We start from the raw sequence: 12,096 nt of genomic DNA on the forward strand, positions 1-12,096 counted from the left end.
TTTTTTAAATGTTATTTATTTACGTTCTAAGGTCGAATATAAAAATTCTCAAAAAACATTTTTAAAACGTAATTATAAAACAATGCTGAAAACAATGAAAAATAAATTTTGTTTTGCTAAATAGGATTAAGGCTGCTTGTAGATTAACTCTTTAAAATACTTTAGACAAAATCTGCAGAGTTGATATTGGTCTATAATTGTTGACTTCAGTGAGACTGACACTTTAATGGACTAAGGTTACTCCTGCTTTTTTTCCCCTTAGAATATCAGGAAAGGTTTGGAGTTCAAATGATTTGTTGTAGAGCAATGAAATGGCTGGAGCTAAAAATCTAGAGGTTTCTTTGAAAATCAGGGTTGGTATGTGAAGATATGGTATCTGTGCATGGGGTTCATTCATCCACTGCAAATTACCTGATGCCCATCACCACCCAATAAAAATCTGTTATCAGAACAATAAAACTGTCTTCAAACAACACACAGCCTCTCTGTTTAAATCCCAGAACATGCTAAATATACACTCGCTCTACACATTCTCTTGTGCTATTTACTTGTACAAAACCTTGTTCCTAAATGCTATATACTCCTGATCTGAAACTCTCCATTGATAGATGTAATAGAACCCACGAGCACCACAACATAAATAAATATATCTGTTTGATATAAATTGACAGTCATGCTAATATAATTGCCAGTAAGGTTTATGTAATTCACAATCATCTTAATATATTTGCCAGTTTGGATAATATAATTGACAGAGGATTATATGAATCAGGATAATATTATTGCTAATTAAGCTAATATAACTTTGAATCAGGCTTTTTCACCCACAGGATTATTGATCGATGGTACTGACTACCCACCAACGCCATAACTGCCAAAATGGGCTGAATTTCAAAATATACCTGGAAAAAATCAAAGAAAATTGGGGGGGGGGGTGGGGGTGGGAAGGGAACCTTCAACAAGCTGCCAGCTTCCCATTTTTATTGAGGCCACTAGGGTTAGTGGCCCTCAGGTAAATCGGGTAAAATATTATTCCAAGACAATTACTGCATAACTGATAAAGTTAGGATAGAGTAATGTAAATTTCTAGTAAATTTAGAGTGATGTAAATTTCTAGTAAATTTAGAGTGATGTAAATTTCTAGTAAATTTAGAGTGAAGTAAATTTCTAGAGTAATATATATTTAAATTTCATATTAACTTGACTTTTTTTTTTTTTTTTTTTTTTTTGAGATATATACAAGAGTTGTTACATTCTTGTACAGCCACTAGTACGCGTAGCGTTTCGGGCAGGTCCCTGGAATACGATCCCCTGCCGCGAAGAATCGTTATACTGACAGTTACAAATGCCAATCTGCCTTCAATAAATCCTTCGATGAAATATTTATAATCAAGAGTATTATTCATAAATATGCCTAAACAAAAAACATAAAATAGACATCAGTTTGCATATGAATCTGATGAGAAAATTCCTTGATTAACCTACATTTCCCTATCAATCAAATGGTCTCATCTTAAGTACGTCTCAGACTGTCTTCTTCACCAGCACCAATGCTAAATAATATTACAACAATAATGTCCATAACTTAGCTACAGAGTATATTACATTTTAAATAAATTTTCACAGAGAACAAAAACAGAAAGCACATTATTATTTACATAAATATGAAGAAAAACATTTAAAGCTTTGATTTATCTTTGCTAAACTAAAGAGAAAAAAAAAACTAAACTAAAAAAAAAAAAAAAAATATTTCTATACTTATAAGCAATTTTGAATTTTCCTATAGTGGCAGCTTCTCTAGTTCTTACTTGGCCATCTAACTTTCATAAAAGAACAATATAATAAAATATCTTGATCTTTACCTTTCATGGTGAAGTGTATTTCTCAAACAAAATAGAATTACCTTTGAAGAACATCCAACTGACATTGTGATAGCACACACACTGTTAGATTAAAGTTAAGTTAATATACCTGTATGTGCCTCATTATCCTTCAACATTCTCTTAATTACCTTCCACACTCTAAGTGTTTAGCCTATTATCTGCATGTATCATTTTGTGCCTCTTCATATTACCACGACGACTAAATCTCTTCCCACACTCTGGACACTCGTGAGGCTTGTCACCTGAATGCACAAACATGTGAGTCTTCATACTTCCAAGACGACTGAATCTCTTCCCACACTCTGGACATTCATGAGGTTTCTCACCTGAATGCACTAACATGTGCCTTATTATAGTTCCACGTTCTCTAAATTTTTTGCCACACTCAGCACATTGAAAAGGTCTCTTATCCTCATGCACCATCCAATGAGTCTTCATATGTCCATGCCGACTAAATCTCTTCCCACACTCTGGACACCCATGAGGTTTGTCACCTGAATGGACTAACATGTGAGTCGTCATACTTCCACCTTGACTGAATCTCTTCCCACACTCTGGACATTCATGAGGTTTGTCACCTGAATGCACTAACATGTGCCTTATTATAGTTCCACGTTCTCTAAATTTTTTGCCACACTCGGCACATTGAAAAGGTCTCTCATCCACATGCACCATCCTGTGAGTCTTCATATTTCCACGCTCACTGAATCTCTTCCCACACTCTGGACATTCGTGAGGCTTGTCACCTGAATGCACTATAACATGTGACGTTTCACACTTCCTGGACGGGTGAATACCTTTGGACACTGTGGACACTGGTGAGTCTTCATCTTCTATATGACAGGTGCAGTTTGTGTGAAGGTTTTCTTCCCCGGATGTTGGGAGAAGCGTCAAGGCTTGAGTGTTGTTTCTTAGAGTTAGACTTGATGTGAGCACTTGGCGGTCAATGGTGGTGCTTCTTCTTTATGATAAGTGCAGTTTGTGTCAAGGTTTTCCCTTAATGCTCGTGCTGGACATCACCGGCGGGTGCTGCTAAAATGGCGGCGGTTGTTTACCCTCTCATCACCTGAGCGTTCCAATGTTTTTGTCTGGTTCAATATATCATTTTTCCTACTTCTGTTTTTTGTTTATAACTGGTCATTTATAATTAACACTTGAATTTATATTCATGTTTTTCAATCAATGAATGTACTTGAAATTGTTTCTTTAAACATAAAGCCACACGATTATACTTTTTGAATGAAATAGCTCTCCCATAGTGGATGCACAACATGCGCAGAGTTGACCAACAAGAGTTTTATATTCACTTTTACATATATATATATATAAAGAAAAAAAATGTATATATATATATATATATATATATATATATATATATATATATATATATATCCCAACAAACATTTTCATGTTTTTAAAACATCCTAAAAACGACATTTCATTGTTTTCAGCACGTTTATAATTACGTTTAGAAAAGGTTTTTTGAGAACTTTTATATACAACCTTAGAACGTAAATAATTAACATTTCTAAAAACTTTTTTATAATCTTTTAATTACCTACATTAAAACGTTTAGGGTAAATTAGGGTATAATAATTTTTTAATTCATATCTGAAATAGAAAGGGAGAGAAAGAAAGAAGACATATCTGAGAAAGAAATGGACATCCTATATATGTATGTGTAAATTACAAATAAATAGGGTACAAAAAGAGAATTAAAATATTATATTTATTTAATTAAGAATGAGTAATACAACAAAATATATGTAATAGCTCTAAATATATAGACTATATCTATAACAGAATATAAAAGTAAAAATTTAAAAATCTATAAAAATCTATATATGCAATATGTGAACACAATAGATTTTGTGATCAAGCAGCCTGTGATTCATGTCATGCTGAGATCAGTCTGACGTTACAAGCAGTTATTGTTACTTAAAACTAAGACAAGTAAAATTTTCCGAGTATACATATAACACTATAGTTTTTCTATGAATAATAATAAAAATCTATTAATCAAAAGTTTAGGACTAATTAACTAAAAATAAAAATCTACAAGTGAATGTAAACACAGTCAAGTATAATATTCATGTAGAAAGAGAAAGAAAAAGAGAGAGAGAAGGAAAGAAAGAGAAAGAAAGAAAGGGAGAAAGAGAGAGAGAAAAAAGAAAAAACAGTCATGTATAATATTCATATTAGCACCATGCAATATAACTTAGATTAAGTAAAAATCTCAGACATTTTTAAATCAAATGAAATATGAGAGCCAGAGAGAGAGAGCGAGAGCCAGAGAGAGAGCGCCACAGAGCCAGAGAAATAGAGCCAGAGAGAGAGAGAGAGCGTGAGCCAGAGCCAGAGAGAGAGAGAGTCAGAGCCAGAGAGAGAGAGAGAGAGAGCCAGAGAGACAGAGAGCGAGAGAGCCAGAGAGAGAGAGCGAGAGAGCCAGAGAGAGCCAGAGCCAGAGAGAGAGAGAGAGAGAGCCAGAGCCAGAGAGAGAGAGAGCCAGAGAGAGAGAGAGAGAGAGAGAGAGAGAGAGAGAGCCAGAGAGAGAGAGAGAGAGAGAGAGAGAGAGAGAGAGAGAGAGAGAGAGAGAGAGAGAGAGAGAGAGAGAGAGAGAGAGAGCCAGAGAGAGAGAGAGAGAGCCAGAGAGAGAGAGAGAGAGCGCGAGAGAGCCAGAGAGAGAGAGAGAGAGAGAGAGCCAGAGCCAGAGAGAGAAAAAGAGAGAGCCAGAGAGAGAGAGAGAGAGAGAGCGAGAGTGCCAGAGAGAGAGAGAGAGAGCCAGAGCCAGAGAGAGAGAAAGAGAGAGAGAGAGAGAGCCAGAGCCAGAGAGAGAGAGAGAGAGAGCCAGAGAGAGAGAGAGAGCCAGAGCCAGAGAGAGAGAAAGAGAGAGAGAGAGCCAGAGCCAGAGAGAGAGAGAGAGAGAGAGAAAGAGAGAGAGAGAGCCAGAGCCAGAGAGAGAGAGAGAGAGAGAGAGAGAGAGAGAGCCAGAGAGAGAGAGAGCGAGAGAAAGAAAGAGAAAGAGAAAGAGAGAGAGAGAGAGAGAGAGAGAGAGAGCCAGAGCCAGAGAGAGAGAGCCAGAGAGAGAGAGAGCGAGAGAAAGAAAGAGAAAGAGCCAGAGAGAGAGAGAGAGAGAGTGAGAGAAAGAAAGAGAAAGAAAGAGAGAGAGAGAAAGAGAGAGAGAGAAAGAGAGAGACAGAAAGACACACACAACAAAAGAGGAGACAGAACAAAATTAAGGCAAGGAGAGAAGACAGAACAGAAACAACAGAGAGAGGAGTGAAATGAGAAATCATTGAAGAGAAGGGGAAGAGAAACACAAGATAAGAAAAAGATACAAGAAAAATATACAAGATAAAAATGACATAAATGAATACCACAAAAATAAAAAGTAAAGGAAGAGAGAAGCTAGAAGAGACAGGAAACGAGAGGTGTTAGAAGAGAGGAGGAAAGGAGAGATTAAAAGACAAGAAAAACAGGAGAGAAACGTAAAATAAATAAAAAAAAGGGACATTTGTGAGGAGAGAAAATAAAGAGACCAGAGAAGACCATATATCAAGAGTGTGAGGATAAAGACTTATATATTTTCTTAGTAGACATCCTCTGGCTCTTGTTGCCCCTCTTGTATACGAATTGTACTTGCAAGTTTTCCCTGAAAAGATATTAACAAAATTAATATTTAATTATTTATATAAATTACACACAAACTTATATATATATATATATATATATATATATATATATATATATATATATATATATATATTATATATATATATATATATACATACATATATATATAATTTCGTAAGCCTCACCCTGTAAACATTCATGTTTCTACATGTTAAACAAGCTACAAGGATGAGGGAAGGGGATGTTCGCTCCATGCTGGATATTATATTTACCAGGAAAGAGAAAGATATATTTATCATTCAGTACCTCTCTCCTTTGGTACCTCCCTTTTCCTCCTTTCAGTACCTCCCTCCTTTTACCCAAGTGACATGGTCACTTGGGTAAAAGTGACCATGTCTTTTTGGGAATAAAGTATGCAATGCATTATAATCTGGAAGAAAATGAGCTTGAAGCAGTTGAAAAACCTGACTTGTGGAGAGGTCATTATGGGGAACTCAGATATTTCCTTAAGGAATTTGACAAACACTTGCTGTTAGGACATGAAGTAAATGAGATGTATGTCAAGTTTTGTGAAATATATGATAATGGCACAACAAAATTTATACTAAAGCAGAGATGCAGAACTAGGAAAAGGGGAAAAATTGCCCAAACATACAAGCAATACAAAGATGCGAGAAACAATAGCAGTAAGGAGAGGGGCAGAAAGACTATGACTTTCGGTCATATTCAACAACACAAATATATATACACACACACACATTGGAAAAAATTGGAATTGGAATATTGGAAAAAATAATTAAAACTAAATGGGTAGAACACCTGGAGAGAAATGATATAATTTCAGACAGACAGTATGGTTTTCGATTTGGAAGATCCTGTGTATCGAATTTACTCAGTTTCTATGATCGAGCAACAGATATATTACAGGAAAGAGATGGTTGGGTTGACTGCATCTATCTGGACCTAAAAAAGGCATTCGACAGAGTTCCACATAGAGAGGTTGTTCTGGAAACTGGAAAATATTGGAGGGGTGACAGGTAAGCTTCTAACATGGATGAAAAATTTTCTGACTGATAGAAAAATGAGGGCAGTAATCAGAGGCAATGTATCGGACTGGAGAAATGTCACAAGTGGAGTACCACAGGGTTCAGTTCATGCACCAGTGATGTTTATTGTCTACATAAATGATCTACCAGTTGGTATACAGAATTACATGAACATGTTTGCTGATGATGCTAAGATAATAGGAAGGATAAGAAATTTAGATGATTGGCATGCCCTTCAAGAAAACCTGGATAAAATAAGTATATGGAGCACCACTTGGCAAATGGAATTTAATGTTAATAAATGCCATGTTATGGAATGTGGAACAGGAGAACATAGACCCCACACAACCTATACATTATGTGAGAAATCTTTAAAGAATTCTGATAAAGAAAGAGATCTAGGGGTGGTTCTAGATAGAAAACTATCACCTGAGGACCACATAAAGAATATTGTGCGAGGAGCCTATGCTACGCTTTCTAACTTTAGAATTGCGTTTAAATACATGGATGGTGATATACTAAAGAAATTGTTCATGACTTTTGTTACGCCAAAGCTAGAATATGCAGCTGTTGTGTGGTGCCCAACAACAGAAGTTGGCCCATATCTTAAGAAGCACATCAACAAACTGGAAAAGGTGCAAAGACATGCTACTAAGTGGCTCCCAGAACTGAAGGGCAAGAGCTACGAGGAGAGGTTAGAGGCATTAAATATGTCAAAACTAAAAGACAGAAGAAAGAGGTGATATGATCACTACATACAAAATAGTAACAGGAAATGATAAAATCGACAGGGAAGATTTCCTGAGACCTGGAACTTCAAGAACAGGAGGTCATAGATTGAAACTAGCTTAACACAGATGCTAAAGAAATATAAGAAAATTCACTTTCGCAAATAGAGTGGTAGACGGTTGGAACAAGTTAGGTGAGAAGGTGGTGGAGGCCAAGACTGTCAGTAGTTTCAAAGCGTTATATGACAGAGTGCTGGGAAGACGGTCTCATCCTGTAACTACACTTAGGTAATTACACACACACTATATATATATATATATATATATATATATATATATATATATATATATATATATATATATATATATATATATATATATATATATATATATATTTTAAGATGAATAGGAAAACCAGGGATATACTGAACATCTTGTATCAGAATCTTTACTTTAAAAAACATAACGTTTCGAATACTTCTCGTATTCATCATCAGATCTAAAAGAAAAAACAGAAATCACAATCAAATAGCTGGTAAACAAAGAACTCATACTGAATATAATTGCCTATCAAAGAAAGGGAAATGCTTAAAAAACAAAACACTTAAGTGCACTTAAAGTGATCAATACAAATTAAACTTATTAACTGTCACATATATTAAAACTAATTTAAAATCCATTAAACTACAAGATGAAATTTATAACTACTAAAACAAACCGTTCCATTAACTTACGTGAAGTGATCAGAAGTGAAACTTGATACCTAACACATAGATACTAAACACTATAACAAATATTTATATAATGACTACAAATCTACAAAAAATGTATGTAAAATACAAGCAGAATAAACGACAATTATAAAGTACAAACCAAAATCATATAAAAAACTCAAATATTAAATAAAATTAAATACCAAAAAATGTATTATATATCCTAAATAAAAGATTATATTAATGTACAATGTTAAGACTTGAAATAAGTAAGAAAGGGCAAAGACATGGTAAACTAAACAAAATTAAACTACCAAAATAAACTAAAAATCAAATTACAGGGCCTACTGTGCACTATACAGTGTACTATTGAACAGCTGAAAGGTTGCTATTTAACAGAGGCCGCAGCTCCTTTATATATAAGGATTCCATTACTCTCAAATCTGACTGGCCATTCATACAAGTGTCCAGAATTTTAAAATCAGATTCCAGCAGAGAATGATCAAACTCATAACAATGGTTTCTAATCTCCGAAAATGCTGGTTTAGACAATGGTAATCCAGTCCTAAAAGATAATCCCGGTGCTCAAGTATCCTAATCTTAAAGTTCCGAATGGAACTCCCGACATATCCAGCATTACAGCTGGAACAATTATACATATATACGACATTTGAGCACAAGGGGGTAGGCACTTTATCTTTAAATTTAAAATAAGAGCCTATGGTATTTGTGTTGACAAAAATAAATCTAAAGTCTACTTGAGGATAACACTGCTGCAACAGTCTCCTCAAACGACTCCTTACAGAAAAGCTAATACTGCCATAAAATGGTAATTTAATATATTTAAGATCCCTTTCCACTGTAGTAATCCTACACGATGGGTGAAACTTCTTATTTAAGAAATTCCTTATAAAAGTATAAACCATATGCACAGGATAACCATTATTTGAAAAAAATTTCACAAGAAAATTAATTTCCTGATCAAAGTTATTCCAATTAGAACATAAAACAAAGGCCCTATTCAGTAGAGTGTTAATAGCATTTTTCTTAAAAATATCAGGAACAAAGAAAGTAAAATTTAAACCTAAACCAGTAAAGGTTGGTTTCCTAAAAACATTAGTGTTGAACCCATTGAGGTTATTCACTTTTACATCAAGAAACGACAATGAATTATCAACTTCACACTCTGCAGTAAACCGTATATTACTATGTTGTGCATTAAGATACTCTCTAAATTTCTCAATATGACATTGGTCCCTAAACAACAAAAAAGTGTCATCTACATATCTCCTGTACAAGACTGGTTTAAAGGCCGAAGGACAATTATCAAGCCAATTTATTTCGTGAAAACTCAAAAAAGCATTAGCCAGTGCAGGACCTAAAGGAGACCCCATTGCTACTCCATCAATTTGTTTATAATAAATATTATTAAACATAAAGATGGAGTCTTTAACTGCTATTTCTAACAGCCGTCTGAATATTTTACTACAAAATCCAGACACTAAGTTAGTGTCCGCAAATAATTGACTTACACAGATGTCAATGTTTCCAACAGAGGAATATTAGTAAAAAGTGATTCAACATCGAAGCTGGCCATTATAGTTGGGAACTCAAAATTTAAAGAGGAAAGTTCTTTTACAAAATCCTGAGAATTTCTCACAGTAAATTCATTATGCGTTAATGGTTCTAATAATGGAACCAGAAACTTAGCCAGTTTATAATTAAAAGTGCCAATCGCTGATAAAATAGGACGAATCGGTATACCTGTTTTATGAACTTTAGGTAACCCATATAAGATGCCAGGCTTAGAGCCAGTTGCAAGTAATTTAGTATAATCGAAAAGAGAGTCTTTCAAACTTCTTAAAACTCTATTCAGTTTATCCTCACATTTCAAAATATACGAGAATGGGTCTATATCAACCAACGTAAATTTAGAGGGGTCTTCTAACAACCTTTCCACCTTATTAACATACTCTAACTTCTTTGTTTACCAGCTATTTGATTGTGATTTCTGTTTTTTCTTTTAGATCTGATGATAAATACGAGAAGTATTCGAAACGTTATGTTTTTTTAAAGTAAAGATTCTGATACAAGATGTTCAGTATATCCCTGGTTTTCCTATTCATCTTAAAATTAAGATTCCCGAAGGGAACATCGATCATATATATATATATATATATATATATATATATATATATATATATATATATATATATATATATATATATATATATATATATATATATATATATATATGTCGTACCTAGTAGCCAGAACGCCCTTTTCAGCCTACTATGCAAGGCCCGATTTGCCTAATAAGCCAAGTTTTCCTGAATTAATATATTTTCTCTAATTTTTTTCTTATGAAATGATAAAGCTATCCATTTCATTATGTATGATGTTAATTTGTTTTTATTGGAGTTAAAATTAACGGAGATATATGACCAAACCTAACCAACCCTACCTAACCTAACCTAACCTATCTTTATAGGTTAGGTTAGGTCAATTAGCCGATAAGGTTAGGTTAGGTTAGGTTAGGTAGGGTAGGTAGTCGAAAAAACATTAATTCATGAAAACTTGGCTTATTAGGCAAATCGGGCCTTGCATAGTAGGCTGAGATATGCGTTCTGGCTACTAGGTATGACACATTATATATATATTTATATATATATATATATATATATATATATATATATATATATATATATATATATATTATATATATATATATATATATATATATATATATATATATATATATATATATATATATATATATCGGACAATTAGTAAAAAAAAAAAAAAAAAATTTAAATTATTTTACCTTGTACCTAGATCCACCAGGCCTGTTTGGTGCATGTTTCAGTACTTCAGAAATCTGGAAGGTCACATCCTCCTCCTCAACTTGTGGATGTGCGTTGATAGATGATTCTGTAAAATTATGTTATTTATATAATAATAAATTCAGTATAACAATAATATTCTGTAAAATTAAAAGTAATTTATACATCAATCAGATAAAACTCTCCAGAGATGGTGATACACAACATATAAAGGACAAGTTTCAGAACAAAATATGCATTTAGGAATAAGGTTTTGTACATGTAGGTAGCACATGAGAAAATAAGTGGAAGGTGATCAAGTTTATATTAACATGTTAATGGCTTTGTTAAGGCTTTGCAAGAATGAAAAAATATTAATAATATAATATTACCTACCAATTAATTGTACATCATTTATAAGTCAATTATTTGCATTATTATTATTCAATACTAATGATATAAAAATGCATTTTGTAGTCTACTATTTATGCAAGTATTAAGCACAGGATCATGAAATAAACTGCAAATTACTGTAATGGATAAACCAATTAAGTTTACATTTTCCTATAGCTAAGTCAGTCAGTTCTATTAGCAGCAGAGAACAATTATGCCCAACCTCTATTAAATGAAACAATCTTAAGAGCAAGTGATAGAAATATAATCATTTATGCTTGGGAAAATATTATGGAATGGTTCCAAATATGAAAAATATTAAGTTTTTTGGTTAAAAATTTTTAACTTAAAATTTAAATTTTTAAGTAAATTTTAAACTTTAAAAAAATTATTTAATTTTTTGGTTACTTACTTAAAATAACATTATATAGTTCTTGTTTTTGTAGAAATGCCAATTTCTTCTTTTGCCCTTCCAGACTGTATAGTGACCACAGGCCGTTTGTTCATATCTTCATTATTCTTCGAACCGTGGTTGCACAATCAGACCCACGTACACTGGTTAAAAGCAACACCTAAAAGCAACAACAAAAATGTAGTACACTGACGAATTTTGAATATATATATATATATATATATATATATATATATATATATATATATATATATATATATATATATATATATATATTTATATATATATATATATACATATATATATATATATATATATTTATATATATATATATATATATATATATATATATATATATATATATATATATATTTATATATATATATATATATATATATATATATATATATATATATATATATATATATATATATATATATATATATATATATTTATATATATATAT

General features: G+C 32.7%; 1 long non-coding RNA gene across 1 annotated transcript; it reads right to left on the minus strand.

The window, feature by feature from the left end:
• Positions 1 to 5,048: 5,048 nt before the first annotated feature.
• LOC138372206 (uncharacterized) lies at positions 5,049 to 11,814 on the minus strand. The gene is made up of 3 exons (XR_011230732.1): positions 11,631 to 11,814; positions 10,828 to 10,934; positions 5,049 to 5,535 (listed from the first exon to the last, which is right to left on the minus strand). It is a non-coding gene; the product is annotated as an uncharacterized lncRNA (long non-coding RNA).
• Positions 11,815 to 12,096: the final 282 nt, after the last annotated feature.

Source organism: Procambarus clarkii, chromosome 38, assembly GCF_040958095.1.
Source record: "Procambarus clarkii isolate CNS0578487 chromosome 38, FALCON_Pclarkii_2.0, whole genome shotgun sequence".
NCBI classification, from domain to species: domain Eukaryota; kingdom Metazoa; phylum Arthropoda; class Malacostraca; order Decapoda; family Cambaridae; genus Procambarus; species Procambarus clarkii.